At 44.3% G+C, this 18,638-nt stretch overlaps 1 protein-coding gene and 1 long non-coding RNA gene across 3 annotated transcripts in view; both read right to left on the reverse strand.

Annotated features, from left to right (window-relative positions):
• LOC102532976 (kalirin RhoGEF kinase) overlaps positions 1–18,638 on the reverse strand; it is a 443,405-nt gene that overhangs the window by 355,842 nt on the left and 68,925 nt on the right. The window lies entirely within an intron of this gene.
• LOC140697791 (uncharacterized) lies at positions 1,543–2,371 on the reverse strand. Its single transcript, XR_012075138.1, has 2 exons — positions 2,062–2,371; positions 1,543–1,774 (listed from the first exon to the last, which is right to left on the reverse strand). It is a non-coding gene; the product is annotated as an uncharacterized lncRNA (long non-coding RNA).

The raw sequence follows: 18,638 nt of genomic DNA on the forward strand, positions 1-18,638 counted from the left end.
AAGATGTGAAAGCTTTTTGGAAACTGTAAAGCAGACTGTTTCTGTTGGGGGTGATGTAGAGACCATGTCTCTTCCTTGTATTTCAGAGTCTGAACTAGGGTTGTTCACCCCTCCACAGCCTGAGCACAGATTTGGTTGAAATGTCACTGAATGCCCCACTTGTCCCTACAATGCTAACACAGACCCTCTCCTCAGGTGTAACATGTACATTCAGAAGTCATGCACATCATTATAAAGATGCCTCCTGAGAAGGATCCTGTAGCCTAGCCTCATGCACTCCCAGACAGGAGAGAGAGGAGCAGATCCAAGCCTCAGAGCCTGCTGAAGGACACAATGGTGGCAGCAGATGGAGCTAAGAGTCCTCATGCCCCGCAGGCCATGCTGGTATACCCAGCCCCACTGCCCAGGAAACGAATCATCCCCATGACACCCAGGAACTTTTCCTCCTCTTCAGCACAACCGCTTGCAGAACTACCATCACAACCACTGCAGCCAAATCCCTGGCACCACTCATCTCACCATTTGGAAAGCTAATAGCCCAGAATTCTTTCACTGGGACTCTTTTCTAAAGTCATAACTAAAATGTCTGATTGTACTGGGAGACCAGAGAGAGAAGGATGCTATGTGACATCTGAAGCCACTAACTGTCCATCTTCCCTGCAGCAGTGCATTGACAGTGTCCTGTCTTCTTCCCTGAGTGTCTGTTAACAGGTCTGTCTGTGATAGGAGAGCTCAGAGTGATAGAACTCGCTCTGCATCTGCAACAGCTGACACCAGTAAGCAGATCCTTTGTTTTACAACAAAGCAAATTCAATAATTATTGGCCTTATGGAGAATTCCAATCCACAGCCTCTTTCAACAGGGCTCCAAAGGCATCCCCAAACTATAAAAATGCTTCAAGTAGAAATAAATCACTTTCTCACACTTATTGTACAACCGGGTACCACAGGCCCCAGAGTCAACACTTTCCTAATGGTCCGATAAAGACAGTAAGAAACAGCTGAGTGCTCATGAGTGACATTGACAATATTTTATAAACACGAAGGGAATCAATATTAGAGTGCTGTGGAGGTGGCAGTGATTTCCCCTGAAAAACCTGAAATGCCTTCCCCCATGCTACCCAAGCTCTATCATGTTGTAAGTATCTAACTGAAGCTGGACTTCTTCTATAAAGCTTTCTCTGATTTCTCTAGCCTAGAAAAAATTCATTCAGTCAAGTCAACATTTATGTATGTATGTATGTATGTATGTAGCATCTACATGTACCAGGCACTGTGCTAGGGGTATAACAAGGTAAACAGTCAAAACCTCTGTCTGGTGGCTCCATCCCCTGATCTGAATAGTTTATACCCCCTGCATCAAATACAGTCTTTCACAGAGAGCATTTTCCTGAAACTCGTATCACTCTCCACTTTACAGCATAATTATGAAATTATGAACATGCCTTTTTAAGCAGCATGAGGGTAAAAGCATTTCTGGTTTCTTTTGTGGTCTGGTAAGAGAAGGTGCTAAGTAATATACGTTGAATGAACAGTTAGCTAGTCATGTGAAATAAATAAATATGTTTAATTTTCCTATCTAGCATGTAAGTTTCTCCAAAGACAAGAATTTCTCAGTTAACATTTCTGTATCTTCTAGAGTATCCAACCCAGGGCTGGGTACGTGGCTCATTCTGGATATACATTTAGTTGAATTCAGCAATTCCACTTGAAATAGGGGTTCCTCTTCCATGCCAATCCTGTTAATCACACCGTAGATTTAGAAAATGGGAAACCTATGGCCAAGGAAAACAATATAATCAGTCCTAAGTGACCTACAATCCCCCAACATGCTGGCTAAGCTGTCTCCCAAACCAGAGCACTGTTTGTGAGAGAGGAATAAAGTCATCCTTCATTCATGAGGACTGACATAAGCCACCTGTGCATTGCAAGAAGAAAACCAGAATGAAATTGGAGCAGCAAGCCTGACTTTGGACAAGACCACCCATGGAAACATCTATCTTGTGACCCACACAAGGTCTACTTGCCAAAGACCATGAACCCAAGAGTCAGGGCCACCTACCCTGTCAGAGGTACAGCTGCAGCCAAAATCAGTCCAGGGAGGCCAGAGACCCTGGGTATGTACCCACCCTTTTGGTCTTTTGTTCTGCCTCTTGAAATTCATCTTCTGGAATATCCAGCCCTGCTCTAATAACCCTTGGGGGAGGCCTCTGCTAATGAAGTCAGTGGTTGGAGCCGACCTCTGTGGGGAGATGGACCAACATCCTTTACTACCCTAGGTGAGATCAGGTGAACTGATGAGGCTCTCCCATCTATACCACTAGTAAGCACACCATTAGCACTGGCAGAGCACATCCAGCCTCAGAATGGCATAGTACGTCTGTGTCGCCGGCGAGGACATTAACCTGAATCAGAGAGTTCTAAGTTCTAGACATCCTCATAGGATATCTCAGGATTTGCCATCTGAAAATTCACTGCACTTACTTGGAAGCTCATCCTCCCCATTCCCCAAATTAGAAAGTACCCCCAGAAACTTCAAAATCAACATTAAATGACCAAAAATTAAATTCCCTTTTCTATCCCAGACACAAGGCTAGACCTGCTTCAGCCTTCTCAGATCTGGGCAGTCTGATCCCTTCTCATGCTGTGTCAGCCTGGAAGCATTCCTGCCTCCTTCCCCATCCTTGTGATCCAGCATGGATCCTGAAGCTGCTCTCAAAGCCAGCAATGGCATTTAGTCACGCCAAGCAGGGAGCTGACTTCATTTTCCTCAATAAATATTTCATTGAGATTCAGAGAAATAAGAGAAACCTTATTCATGAGATTTATGTTTGTCTTAATGATTCACAGCATAATTTGTTCCAATTAAATATTTATTTTAATATCTTCTTGGGTCTGAAAACTTCTGCCCATTCATCAGTGACTCTTCGTATCATCAGCCCGCTCACAGATGAGCAGATGCTGGGAAAAGCCTCGTTCTTCTCTAAAGTGCGAGATTTTCCTTTCCAGCGCCCTCCTAGTGGGGAGCCGGTGCCATGATTTACAGTGTCGCTGACACATGGCCTGGGGCCCTGCCAGTTGGTCTCCATTCCCTGCTCCCTCTTACCTGGAATCTCTCAACCCTACATACATTCTTAAAGCTCACCCTGCTCGGATACCTCTCCCAGATACAGAATCCTGAGAAACCTCTATAGAATAGGGGTGGGGGTGCACCGGGCATTATGGTATGGTAAAAAGGAGACTGCAATTGCAATAAACAGCTCCAGGTTCAAGTTCCAACATCACTACTTCTGGCTGTTTCCCACTTGTATAGTGGGGAAATATATATTACTGGGAGAATCAAGTGAAATGATGGAGGTGCTTCATAAACTGTGAAGAATTACAGCTACCTCCCAGTGTTGTTGTGACAATTAAATAAGAAGATATATTTGCTATGTCTAGGACAAATTCGGTATATAATAAACACTCAAATAAAGACATCATCATTATACAAATATGAAAAATGAAGTTTGTTTAGTTTTATCAGAGTTCAATGTCTATTTCGATCTCACTGCCTAACTTGTTTACATGCTACCTAAGTGATTGCTTCCATTACTTCCATATAGAGAGGTAAGGAACTCTTAGTAATATCTAGGACCTATTTCAGGGGCAGGAGGTTACTGTGTGTAGGTGTAGGTCGCACTTTTAAACTGTTCACATTTATACACGTCTTCACAATCTCCTCAAGATTCTCTCTCCCACAGAGATGGTAGAATCTTCGCTCAGCTGCTAAAGCTTCCTTAGATACCAAGAAAAGCATTCCCTGTTTCCATCACAGGGAACATGGTCTAAGCCACTCCCACCCCTCTGGCCCCAAGAACAGCCTCCATCAAGTGGCAGCCAGAGCCATTTGCCATCTGTGGTCCCTATGTCCTGACCCCAGCTGAGCGCTCACTACTCAGCCTCCCAAAATCTGGCCCCTGGTACAGATGGAAGTGTCTCCTCTTCGGCTCAGAAAGTACAGCAGTCACCCTCAGGGACGGCACACTCCTCTGCCTCTGCCTCTGCCTCTGCCTCCCTCCTGGCCTGCCATCGCCCTCTGGGGGGCTTCCTGGATGGGACCAGAGAGAATGAGCCTGGGGGGAGGAGGGAGAAAGAGCAGATTCCCAAAGCAGCTTGAAATCCAAAGGGATTTTACCTTTTGCATTAATTAAATGTCATTTCTAAAATTCTTAAATCCTTGGCACTGTGAGAAAGATTTACTATGCCAAAGCAGAAAGGACTTCTAAAAAGTAATTATACAGGCTTATAAGTTAATAATGGCTTTGTACTTTGTATTACTAGAGCTAATTCCATTATCTGAGAAACTAAAAATACGTTCAGTAACCTAGTGAATGCCCCAATCCACAGCTCCTGAAAGACCAATCCTCTTTGCCACCACATCATGTTAAATACTTTTCTCCTCTAAGAAGCCATCCCAGAATATCTCCCACCATGTCTGAGTCATTCCATCCACTCTAGACACCACCCACCCCACTCCACACACACAGACACACACAGACACACCGCCTTCAAGTTCCTCTACTTCTTCCGGAGCCAAGGAATCTTAAATTAACACCAGGGTGCATTATTTTCACATTCATAAAAGGATTAGCTGACTGATATTAGCCCCAAAGAATGAATGAACCATTCTGGGTGCCAAGGCACTGCCAGGGTCAAAGAGGTTTTGAGCAGGGAGCACTTTCCTTGCACCTTTCACATGACACCAATTCGGCCTTCCCCAGAAATAACTCTTAATAAATGTTTTAGTTATTTAAATAGCAAATAATTTTCTGATTCTCTTTCCTCCAAATGCTCAAGAGAAAAACACCACTACTTTTCTTTTCCATAAAAGAAATTGCCAGTAGAGACCTACAGCTCAGGGCAGCAGGTCAACAGAACACACTTGTCCACACACCAGCCAGGGCCCCTTCCTCTCCCTCAGAGCTGCTGCAGATCAGAATGAAGCCTGCAATGTCTGAAATACGATCTTCCATCTGCCACTTGATCTTCCATCTGTCACTTCCCAAATTCAGCAGGGGGCCAGGGGCTGGAAGATAGAGTAAGAGAGGTCTCCAGGGATCCACTTGGCAATGAGCAGATGTTAACCAAATGGGAGAGATGTAGCTCTTCTTCAAAGCAAGAAGAGGCCTAATTGCCTCTTATACTTTGCCAAATATACTTTGGTGGCCAGAGGAGACCCCGAGACATCACTCAATAGTCAAACATCTAACTCTGCCTGTAGGCATTTATGGTATAGGTATTCTCATCAGTTTCCAGAATAGGGGGTGGAAAGAACATGAGGTTTAGAATAAGAAAATCCAGGTTAGAATCCTGACTCATCATTATATAAGCTGAATGACTTGGTCAAGTCACATAACTTCTTTGAGCCTCAGTTTCTTCATCTGTAAAATAGGGACAATACTATTGTGCGGTATGAAATAAGCATCTAGGACAGTTCCTAGCACCTAGGAACACAGTTTGGCAAACAATCAACATCCCAAAACACTTAAATTGCAACACAACCATTATCAACAGGCCATATTCTCTGGGTTCTTTTTCCAGCAGAAGATCTAGATTTTCGTTATCTGTCTATACTATTTTTGCTGGGTCTTGCATGGCTAAGAAAAAACTCCTGAGAGACTACCAGCTGGAATGGAAGATGTGGTCTCCAACCATGACCAGAGAGAAATTATCTGTCCAACAAACAATTCAGCCACAGCCTTCCCCTTATGAATATAGTATCTGGGCCAACTACACCAACTGCACCAAAGGGTATTTAAAACCATCACTGTCACTGGAAGATAAATCTGCGCTACCTCCTTCATTTGGATACAGAAGAGAAGTTTTAAGCCACCAAATTTGCTACTTTGTAGACCATGTCCTGGTAAATAGATCTTATCTTTAAAAATGCATACTCATCTTTGTTGACAATCCTGTCTTCCACACTGAGAACTGTTCCTGGAACCAGGGTCTGTTTCTGGAAACCAATTTAAATTTATGAAGCTGCTTGTATTTATGATAAAATGGAAGTAAATCTGGCTGAAGCAAAGATCTAAGTTCCCCAGATCACTGACTATTCACTTATTAGTCGCTGCCCTTCGCTAACACCCAACCCACAGGCTGCCCCTGCTCAGCTTCCCTGCAGAAACCTGGGTCATTTGGAAGCACCACCGGGAAGGAGCTGAAAAAGTAGGGGAAGCAAATACATTAAATCAAGGGACACACCCTCTTCAGCCAAGGTCAACACTCAGGAGGGGCAGCAAGGCTTGGACAGTGGCGGAAGGACTCCACCCACGCAGCACTTTGAACAGAAGCTCTCTTCCAACTGGAGGCAAAGAGCTGCTAATCTGACGCACACCCAAAACAGAGATGTGGGTAAAAATAAAACGACAACTCGCTCCCCTGTGAGAAAGCCAGGAAGAGAACATATTGAAGCAATCATGGCCTGAAGCCCTGCCTAACACCAGTGCTACTAAGTGACCTCAGCCAGGGATGGAAAGGATTGATCAAGTTCCTCTTCTTGCTCAAAATCTCCCAATAGCTGCCCATAAACTACTGAATAAAATCCTAAATCTCCAGTATGTGGAACATAAAACCCACTCAGCCAGCCTCTCCAGCTTTCTCTCTCATTGTCCCAACCCCCGCCCCTGTACACACATTTGTAACGGGCACATATACCTGCCTCCACGTGAAGACTCTCTCTCAAACTCTGAACCTTCCCACTCTGCAACTTTCCTCTCTTGCCCTCCTCCATCTCTACAAGTCCAGCTTCTAACCATCCTTCAAGGCCTTTCAAGACCAAGTCCACAGCTGGAATTCTTCTCTCCTCTTCTCCACTTCCATGGCATTTTCCAAATAAATAACCCTTTCCCTTCAATGTAATTTCCATGAAGACAAAGACTGCCCGCCTTGTTCACTCTCATAACAGTATCCTTGCAGATATTTGATAGGGAGTTCGAGATTTGCAGATACTACTATAAATAAAACATAAACAAGTTTCTTCTGTAGAGCACAGGGAACTATATTCAATATCTTGTAGTAACCTATAATGGAAAAGAACATGAAAACAAATATCTGTATATATATGAATGACTGAACTATTATGCTGTACACCAGAAACTGACACATTATAAACTGACAATACTTCAACTGAAAAAAATGTTAAAAATATTTGCTCATACATGAGTTCACAGGGTTGGCTAAAGACAAACATCTGGGGAAAAGAACATGTGGCCTCTCCAAAATCCATCTTCTCCTTCCTCCCATAAAACCCATCATACAAAAAAGGACCACTGGGCTGCTTGCCTCTCTGATGAAATGGCTAGGACATGCCCAAATGCTCATGGTGGCCACGGTGTACACTGAAGCTACACTCCTGTCCCCCAATCTGCTGTCTCAGGCCTCATCTCTCATCCTTCTGTGTGAGGTGCTAAAGAAGAAGAGATGACTATAACCATCTTTTTTTTTCTTTTAATTTTTGTTTGTTTGGGGATAGAGGTAATTGGGTTTATTATTTTTTTAATGGCGGTACTGGAGATAGAACCCAGGACCTCATGCATGCTAAGCATGCACTCTACCACTGACTTATACCCTCCCACCATAACCACCTTTCTATTCACAGATGGGAAACCCTTCCTCTGCCTGCCTCCTCCTTTGAATGCTTCTGCCCAGGCCCACTCTACCCCTCCTACACCTCTGAGGACCCCACCGCCTCAGTCCCTTCCTCTCTCCTTCAGATAGGCATTCACCATTGCCCACAGGTCCTTCTCTCCAGAAGTGGTCGATAAGATTGGATTTCAGCAGACACTGCCCAGGGCCTGAAGATTTATCAATGCTGAAGCTTTCTAATGCCTGCCAATTAGTGTGTCCATTATTCTGGGCTGGGACATCCAAGCCCCTCATCTACTTAATGGTGAAGGAGCCCCAGCGAGGCAGGAAGCACCTTGAGCTGGTCAGCTGAGCCAGCAGGACACAGCAGGGAAACTGGCCCTCAGAGGCAGCCCAGCTTAGCCACCTGGCAGGTAGCCTCAAGGTAAGGAGACAGGGTCTTAAAAGGAGCAACTGAAGGATGACTCCACGCCTGCAGGAAACACATCCCAGACACAAGGTGCACAGGGCATCCTGGGGCTGAAGTTTTCCCCCAGGGCCCCAGGCCAAACTTCAAGGCAAATGGAGGCTGGTCTTCGATTCCCTTCCCGATACCCAGCTGTCCACTGCCCTCCCTCAGAGCCTAGTACTCAGCCCTCACAGCACATTCTGTCTCCCCGACCCCTTCAAAACCTGCCTACCTCAGCTGTTAGGCCCCAGATCCCTCCTTGACCACTCTACCATCCTCTTCTCATCCCAAAGTTAAATTTTAGGCCATATGGGTTAAGAATTAATAGCTAACATTTATTGAGCTTTCACATACATAGCATCACTTCATACTGTAACCCAATGAGGTAAATATTGATATTGTCAGCATCTTATAAGTGATGAAACTGAGGCCTAGAGAGGTTAAGTGACATGCCCAACATTATGCAGTAGTGAGTGGCAGAGCTGAATCATTTATTGTTCACACTGAACTATTCGGCATACTGCCTAAAAGGCAAGTCCATCAGCAAAGTAAGCCTGGCCATGGTGCTTAACACTTCCAAACTTTATTAAGCTTTAGATTTTTCTTTGGTTTTTAAGGGAGCCTAGTCATGCAAGTCAATAGCTTTAACTGGTAGTGCTTAAGAATGAAATAGCATGGAGGTGATTAAAGGGAACAGAACCTACAAGTAGGTACACTTTCAACTCAGTTTCACCCCTCTTGAAACCACCACCCCAAAACCCAGCTGTATTCATCTGCCCATGACCAAAAGTATCACCCCACACACACTTTCAGCCTGCTGGGTTATCTTCTTTGAGGGACTTCCAAGAGCTAGCAACCTGTGGTACGTAATGGACTGATAAGGAAAACATCTACAATGAGGTCAAGGCATAAACATGGGACATAGAAAGAGGGAGGGGGACATGGATCCTGAACCTGTGGGAGATACTGGTTCAGGAACTGGACCTCCTCTCCTCAGGTGGAAACTATGGAGGGGCCAGACAGGGCAAGGAGAGTAAATGTCCCTCCTTATGGGGCCTCTTGTCCCAAAGAGAGGATTTGGAGTCCATCTGGTTCCTCAAAGGCAGGGAGCAAGCAGCCTGCAGGAAAGGCTGTCTTTGGTGCCCTTGTATCTGATTTCTATGCCCTCCAACCCTGCTCCTAGGTAACGAGGGCAGGTGTATTAGAGCAGGGACAGCCTTCCAGCCCTCCTGGGGAAGTGATGTCCATGTTCCCAAGGTCTGTGAGGATTCTTAAACCTTAATATGATCCCTGTTCTACAAGCTGCATCCCATTTCTGCCAGAAACACTTGGACAGACCCCACTTGCCCTGTGGAGCCATATGACTCCATCAGATGCATTAGTTGTTATGTGATATTCATTTATAAAAGTAATTTGTAGTGTGATTAAATTTGTGAATAAATCTCCAATGAGGGCATTCTTTCTACTACAGAATTTTATTTTTGAATATCTTCGATTGAACAAATATTACATTTTGATTGTAGGCTATCTCAAATTTTTATAGTTTTTAGGTTACAAAGGGTGTTTTCAAGGAACATGCCCTTAACACTTCTGAATTTTTTCCACTAGGGTTTGGCTTTACATTTTTCGGCATCATTCAGAGCACAAAGGTCCCCAAGTGGCACAAGAAACATGACTATACTTCTTAATCCTTAACTCAAGCTGAGCACAGAGTATGACAGATACTGCTGGTTGCCTGCCGAGCACCCATTTACTTCTTCCTGGCTTATAGGACCTAGATTGTGTTCAGGAGTCAAGTAGCTGTGTGCTTCAGGGGAAGCAGAGACACTTCCAGCCTCACAGGGTAAATCTTAATTATGTTACTCTAATCATGGAAATTACATCACTTTTCCAGTAACTTGTTTAGGAATACAAGAAAAACAGGCTCTTTCAGGTGTTTTCAGTTCTCCATGAGACATGCAGAGTTGTGGCAGCTATCTTGGGACTATAAGGAATAGAAGGATGTGAAGAAATAGGGTCCTGGGACCTTCATTTCTTGCAACGGCTGGCTGGGCACCTAGGACCAACCTCCCACTGAAGAAAGTTTGTGGGTTTTTTAAACCTTCTTAGAAGCATTAAAGAGCTAAGTTATTAAGCCAAAACCTAGGAGAAGGTGACACTCCAAAGAAGTTAGCTCAAACCACAAAGCAGCTTTGGCCCTGAGAGCATTTGCCACTCTGCAAGAAATAGCGGCAAAATTAAGCTGTGCTTCTTCTGGCAGCCAGAATGGGCAAGGGGAGCAGAAATCAAAGTTCAGGGCCAGCCCAAGGAAGGAGCTCTGATAAATAATACCCCACTTTAAACTGGGCTTACTCCTAGATAGAGGACTTCACCTTCAAGGTAAAGGCAATCTAGAAACAAGCCAGCTCTCATGAAAACTTGTAAAACAGCTGCCTGTAATCTGGGTCCAAGGAACCTCAAGCATTGAACGTGGGTTAAGGTGGAACTGGGCTAACAGTATCCCTAGGAGTCTGGCAAAAGAAAATGATCACTGCAGGAGAAAGTTAGCATTTAAGTCTTCAAATTATTCTCATAAAATCTTTTTCAAAAATAACAGCCAGAAAACAATCGAAGATAGCATAAGGAAAAAAACAACATGAGCAAGAACCATCAGAAACAGCAGACTACAGAAACAGACCCACAGGGCTTCAGATGTTGGAATTATCAAACAGAGACTATAAAGCAAATATACTTACTATGTTCAAAATAAAAGATAAGTTTAAAAGATATTTTATTAAACTGAAAACTTTAAAGCGACTTGAAAAGGAATTAAGTAGGGATTCTAGCACTGAAAAATGTACTTGAAATTAAGAAGTCAATGAACAAATTTAACTGCAGATTAGACACAGCTGAATAGAGAATTAATAAACTGGAATAGAAATCAGAAGAAACTATCTAGGATGCACCATGGAGAGATAAAAATATCAAGAATATAGAATGATAAGAAATATAGAAGATACAGTGAGAAGTTTCAGCTTCAATCAACTTCAAAATGGATTCAATTTCAAGAAATTTCCATTTTAATCAATTGGTATCCTGAAAGGAGAGACAGGAAAGTAAAGAGATAATGGCTGAGAATTTTCCAAAATTGATGAAGTGCAACAATCTATAGATGTAAGAAATCTAATGAACCCAAGAAGACTAAATAAGAGAAAATCTGGTCACGATATTGAGCCTCTGATTTAATGGCCCAAATTCTGAACTTCTTGTTAAGAAGCAGGAAAAGAAGTAGGAAAAAAGGAGAAGGATAATTATTTATTGTTTAAGCCATTTTGAGTTTGGGTTCAGTTATCTGCAGCCAAAAGCATCCTCAATGATATTCATGGTGAGAATAAAGTATCCTCCACTTCTTGAATGCCTACTTTGTGGCAGGCACTACATATAGATTTCAATCTTGTCTAATTCCCCACAAAGCCATATAAGGTAGTATTTATCAATCAATAGAGACTTATAGGCTTATGGATACAAAGAACCTCAAAATGTCAGCAGCTTAACAGAAAAAATAATTATTTCTTGCTCATACTATGTCTTCAAAATAATTCAGCAGAGGGCTGTGCTCAGTTACTCAGGGTTCCAGGCTGATGGAGGCTTTATCCCAACATAGCTCCTGCAATCGCTGAAACAGTGAGAGAATGAAGTAAATAGTATTTTACTTTTAAAGCTTTTAAAGCTTCCATTTAGAAATGAAACACCTGACTCTGCTCACATTTCATTGGCCAAAGCAAGTCACACAGCCAAAGATGTAGGGAAGTGTAATCTTACCATGTGCCTGGAAGGTGCAGAGCTGGAAATATTTAGTGGATGGCTCTTATGAATACCACAGACAGATATCACCCTAATCCTTCAAATGAGGAAGCTGAGGCTCAGAGAGGTATTTAATACTTGTTACACAGATGAATGGAGAATGTACTCATTAAAACATCCTCCTGAAGGCGACATTATGAACATGACTATCTGCCCTTTAGTGATAAGGATAGTAAGAAGAGAAATGGAGCAGTGATATGGTCTCTAAGGAGCCAAGCAGAGCACCTAGCTGGATCTCATCATAGTCTTTCCCAGAATCATCCATTGTCAGGGGCAGAGCATGAGACCAAGGCAGCCAGGGGGAAAATATCCTAGTCCTCCCTTTGTTCCTGTGCTAACCAGAGCCTCCCCTACTAGATAAGATGGGGTGTTTGTATACACACACTAAGGGTTCCCACTATCTTATATATTCCAGGTGTTCAAGATGTGGTTACAAGGGGGGAAAAATATAAGCCCACGTAATCCATTTGGCCATGCCAAGTTTCTTAACTTTGATCTTTGTAGATTCAGAAAGCTTGTCAAGGCAAAGGAGATGCAAACAGAGAGCTCTCAACCCATCATGTTCAGACACAGAAGAGGGGGCCACCTTGTTCTCTTAGGTCCTCAAGACCCTCCTATGAGGTGGATTTTCCAACCTGTAATGTGCAGAACATTCCTCACCTCCTCCCATACCTACTGATGACACATACACCTTCCCCTCCCAGTACCCCACACCTACTGGCAGGCTCCCTTGGCTGTCCCACATTCCATGTATGTGCTACCTCTACTAGCCCTGTCCAGCCTCCTGCAGAGCCATCAGTATCTGTCTGAGATTCTCTTCTTGTGGCAGGGAAGGAGTCAATACTGGGGTTATTTATTTATGTGTTGGTTTATTCCTTCCCAAGGATGAAGCAGCGGTTAAGAGGAAGGCGGGGGGGAGGGACCGGGTGGGGAGAGGGGGAGGTAGGCCCAGAAAAGAAGCTGTGGTGAGCCAGAGATTGGCGGAAGAAATGTCGCTATAATTTCAACTGCTTTCCAACCACATCATCTCTAGCTGAGCCCCCTGGGGTGAAAGGTCTGTGTATTACTGGGGATAGGAGTTTGTAACCTTAATTATGCCTTGAAGCATTTGGCTGTGTTCATACTGAAATTTCCAGCAGGGAAAAAAAAAATGTGGTTTCCATTACAGTGTCACTGAGGGACTTGTACTGGGGTTGGGATCATTAAAATGAAAACACTGATGAGTAAGCCATGGCATTTTGTCTCCAAGACTTACGTCCTTCCTCCACCCCTAGCCCTGTACTTTATTTTGAGACAGGCTTAAAATAGTCTGTAAAATATGGAGCTCATTATCCCATCTAACAGATTTCATTTGGCATGAATGTAGATTAAAAGCCCCATGCCAGTCCTTCCTCCTGGCCTGAGTTTATAAAGAAGACACTCCTCTGCTTTTGCTCTGGGCTGGGTTCTTTAGAGCATGATTCTGCAATAGACAGGCAGAGCCAGGAGGTGCCACTTCCAACTCCACTCTGCTTATTTTTCATGATAATAACAAGGGAGGATAGAGAAAGAAATACAACCCAGCTATTGGGCTTCTTAGAAATTTTTCCTAGAGCCTTAAAAAGCCAAATCCAAATTAGATACCTCTCAAATCCATGAATTCTCCGGTCTGTCCATTCTTCTACATACAATGACTCTATCAGGGCTGCTGAGCATGTTAAAGGGGTACAGCTGAATTCAAACTACAGGGGACTATAATGAAAAGAGGCCTCAACGAGGAGTTTTTGCATTCTTGCTTCAAATGTAGGCTCAGGCAACAACTAACTATATGACTTTAGGAAGTAAAATCATCTCTTTGGGCTCAGTTTCTTCCTCTCTTAAATGAGAGGTCTCTTCCAACTCTGTCTCTTTTTCCTTCTGCTGGGGGTGCAATTATGTAGGCAAAGAGGATGAAATATAAAGAACCTCTCCTTACTCACCACTGATCTTATTTGACTCTACGCCATCTCTTGAACCAGTAAATGCCCTTTTTATCTGATAAAGCCCCATCCTTCTCTGATTACACCTTTTCTCTGAATCACTAGAGTGTTTGCACTGCATTTTCTCTCACCCCGAATGCCCTTTTCCCTTGCTCTCTCTAAATCCTTAAAAATCCAAATACTCACAAGGAGAGTGTGCTTAACAGTAAGCATGTGCTGATGGCTTGATTTATCGGTATTTAACACAGTCCCTGCACAGGTGTCATCTCCACTCCAGGGGTTTCCCACAGGGACCAGTCAAGGGTTTTGAACAAGGGGGTGGGGCAGGGACTGATCTCTTGAAGGGACCAACAGGCTCCACTCATCGGCGGTCCCCTCTGAGCTACTCAGTGGCTGAGTGTCCAGGTGATAGACCTATTCTCGCCCCTACACTTTCTAGTTGAGTCCCCTCAGCTATCTCCCTTATACGATGAGAATAACATGCCCTGCACACAGGGCTGTTGGAGGCTTGAATGAAGCAGGTGAGAACCTATCCAAAGTCTTGAACTACCCACCTCTCCAGTCTCAGCCATGACGTTGCCTACTCTTTTGCTAAGAATATCAAGGCCATCTGAACTGCATTTCCTCATTTTTCCTTTTTCCTACTTAAAAATAGCACTCAAAGCACCCCCTTCTTCCTTCCTTCCAATGAGGAAGCATTTCTCCCTCCTCCAGTCTTCCATTTCCATCTGCATTTTTTAGTCAACCCATCCCTGCCTCCTCCAGGTCATTGCTGCACGTACAGCACTTACCGCAAGCTCTTCTTATGGATTCAACTGTTGCTTGACTTACTTGTTGTCTGCCTCACTCATCAGAATGCAGACTCCATGAAGACTTCATGCTTTATCCATGCTGTACCCACAGCAAACAGTGCAGTCCCTGGAACACTGTTGGTGCTCAGTGAATATTTACTGAACGGATTAATAAACCCATTTCTGCTCATCATTTTCAAACTTCTGGCATCAGCCTGCTTCCCCAGCCTCAAACACACTCAGGCTTCCCTTCTTTAACAAAACCACCACTTGACCCCAATGTCCCACCAACCACTATTCTATTTTTACCTCGCATCTTCTGACATATTTCTCAAACAAACAATATGTGCTGGCTGCTGCCTCATCTTCACCACCGCCTCCCACCACAATCTGGCTTCTCCTCCTCGAGGCTGCTGAAACAATGCTGTGAGTAGTCACCAATGCCTTCTGTCACAAAACTCCTCAGCACTGCTCTATCTCCCTGCAGATGGGAGATGGCCCTTCTCCTCTACTGCCATGGATTTACTGTATCCTGGCCCTCCTCCTACCCTTAGGAATTCTCTTCCTTGGATACTGTCTCCCCAAGTCCACACTGTCCAAAACCAACCTACACTAGTCACATTTTCCCCTATACTGTCTTTCCTGAGCTAATATCAATTCCACTATCACTTTGGGGTAGGTGACTCAAAATCATGCCTCGCATGAAGGAAGCGGGCAGTTTGTTACACCATGTTATATGTCTTTGTATTCCCAGCACCTGACCTACTGCCTCGTACATGGGAATTGTTCAATACATTTTTTAAAAATTAAATGCTACTGCTCTGCCAATATTTGCCTTTAACTTGATATGCAAGCAAGAATCTTCACAAGGCAGCCCCAACCTCTCTCTCTAAACTTAACTCTTACGACACAGATGCTCCAGGCAGTCTGTACTCTCTGCCTTCCATTCTCATCATTAAACACTGCTAAAGCTCAAGTCAGTTCTCTCTGTTTATTCTACCTGCCATTGTGTTATTTACTGTGTTATTTGTTATTGTCTATTTCCCCCACTAAACTTTAAAGCCTGTGAAGACACAAACACTGTCTTCTTCAGCATTGAATTCCTAGAGCCTTGAATAGGGCACAGCATATAATGGGTCCTCAGAAGATATTTGATGAATGAGTGAGCATTTCCTCTTTCCTTCAGACCCAACTATGTCTCCCCTCTTGTGCATTCATGGCGCTCATCTAGCATTTCAACATGAAATAATACCTTGTGGGATCACATAGATATGTTGTGGGTGTATTACTTTGCAGGTGTTGCAGGTATTGTCCATGTAGAACCATGAATATTACAGCTAGAAGGGATATTCCTTATAATTCATCCATCATTTGATAGAAGGGCCGAGAGAGACTCAGAGAAGTTATCGCTGGCTCTTGATCTTTCAGGAGTTTGAATTTGCCTGAGGGCAGAATCCTACTTCCTACTCCTAAATACTCCCTACTACTCCTGGAGCCCTTAATAGATACTGTCACTACTGCCACTAATAATAACAGTACTATTTATCGCTTTGACAATTTCTTTGGTAACACGTCACCTACATCCACAAGGTGAAGAGCAAACCCACCTACACTGGGAATCCATAGTTGACTTTCTGACATCCAGGGACACAGCTTCCCCAATGGCCCCCAGCTCTGAGCAATCACGGAAAACGCCACAACAGGAGAACCAGGTGCTGGGAGGCTGTGCCACGCCCAGGGAGGTGTTTGTTTTACTTTTCTCACATGACAGTCACCTCCACCCCACTGGATAGAAACACCACACTGGGGCCTCACAGCACAGCTATCGGTGTTCTTCCCCCAGGACTTGGCCTAGATATATCTTGGCTGGTGATCTCACACCACAGACAAAACATCCCGGTGAGACACTCTACTCTCTGCCAACAGAGGAGGTGGGCAGATACCCCCATTTAACATGTATGCCAGAAAGAGAGAAAGATGGGGATCTTCCCACCTGTATAGCAGCAGGTAGAGGAGAGAACTCATCCCAGGTAGGAGTCAGGGGTCCTGGATCTTGATTCTTCTTATCGCAGCTCTGCAAGACTTAGCAAAGTCTTTAACCTCTATGAGGCTATTTCCTATCTGCGAAATGGGAACTAAAGTAAATTCTCTCAGAGAGACATGGTCAGGACCAAGGGGGATAAGATATTGGAACTGTCAAATCATTGCAGTTTTCTTCCCTTCCCCTCTCCCACCACCAACAACTCTGTGATAGTCAGCACAGTCTATGAATTCCCTGGAGAGTTCAGATACTCTGTTAGCTCTATTTATTGGGTTTCCTAATAGGATACAACTTGAACTAGGGGTCTGGGTGAGAATACAAAGGGACGGTGGGACAAGGACCTGCCCTCAGGGAAGCTCTACTCTTAGTTGCTTCTGGAGGTGCTTCTCCGGAAGGACCTTCAGAAGCAACTAAGCTCCTAAAAGCGACAGAAATCTGAGAGGACAGCATGCTCCTACTGAGCACTTATTCGCACCAGGCACCAGTCACGCATATTAACTCCTTCAAGGCTCGCAACCACCCGATAAGGCGCGTCCTACTGCCACCCACAGGAGCACATCGTGAATCACAAAGCACCGGCCTTCTACCTCAAGTGCCCATATGTCTCTGAACAGAATCAGGTATGATTAATTGTGGGAGCTTTTTCTGGAGGACATAGGGATTTACAAGATTTGGAAAGGGAAGGATGTGGATTAACTGTAAGAAGGGGAGGCATAGGGCATCTCAAACAGAAGCATAGGAAAATATGAAGGTTGCTGAGGAGGTTCTGGTGTGGAGCAACAGGGAATTGTCCTGGGATGGCATTTCAACAGGTGCTGTGTTTAAATTGTTTATCGAATAAGAGGCCTGCTTGCTCCCTTTAGGATAGTGGTCTTGTGCCAAAAGCCAACTGAATAAGAGATATCTACTTGTGGCTTAAAAAGCTAACTTAAAGTGACTTCTTTAAGTCACACTATATGGATATTCAGCTCAAATCAGAAGGTGATCACAACCTAACCTCCTCTAGTTAGAAAATTCTCAGCACAGGAGAACCAGCCTGCAGGCTTTTCATGCACATGCTATGCTCTTCTTTTTCCCCGCCAACCATAGAAAGGAAGGAACAAGTCATAAAAGCTGTCACAAAGAAGCTACACATCATGCTGGGTACTTATACGCAATAGGTAACAAGAACAGGACAAGCCGGACCAAGGTGAATATCCCGAGTCCGTGGCAGGCTAGGAGTGGACTAAGTAGAGACACCAAATCAGACAGACACAGTCAGGGGCCAGAGCTGGGCAGATAACTGAGCAGCAAGCAAGCCAAAGACGAGGCATCTGCCCGTGATGGGAAAGCAGGGGCTGCAGGCACGAGAAGGCCGAGACCAAAGATCAGGGTCCCAAGAGCCCCAGCCCTGAAGGCCAGCTGCATCCTGACCCCACGCTGCACCTGAGCATAGTCAATGCTTGGATAAAACGTTTGGAAGATTTGAAGACTGAGGCAACAGAGGATGGCCATGCATGGAGAGGTGAATTTAGTGAGAAACAAACAGATTCCTGGCCCAGAAAAGAGCCCAACACCACAAAGGTCTGAGGAAAGTCACTGTCCTCACTGCCCAGCTATCTTCTCGAAGGGAGAAAAGGGCTTTTCTTTCTCTAATTCTAGCCGAATATGGGCAGTGCACTCCTACTGGAGTTATACTAATCAAGTAAAGAGAGGTTTCTGACATCTGCAGTGACAGACCACCACCCCATCTCCAGAGCCCTGGGCAGCTAGGACTGAGAGCGACAAACCCAAGGTGGGCTGGAGCCAGACCACATCTTGGGGCACAGGTAAAATTTTTTCCTGAGAAAAAATCTGAAAGAAATACGAAGGAAAGTCACGACTTAGTTAGGCAGTGATAGAAAACGGTTGTAGTTTAAGTTTCTGGAGAAACACATGAGTTATATCCAA

This window comes from Vicugna pacos, chromosome 1 (assembly GCF_048564905.1).
Source record: "Vicugna pacos chromosome 1, VicPac4, whole genome shotgun sequence".
Lineage (NCBI taxonomy): Eukaryota > Metazoa > Chordata > Mammalia > Artiodactyla > Camelidae > Vicugna > Vicugna pacos.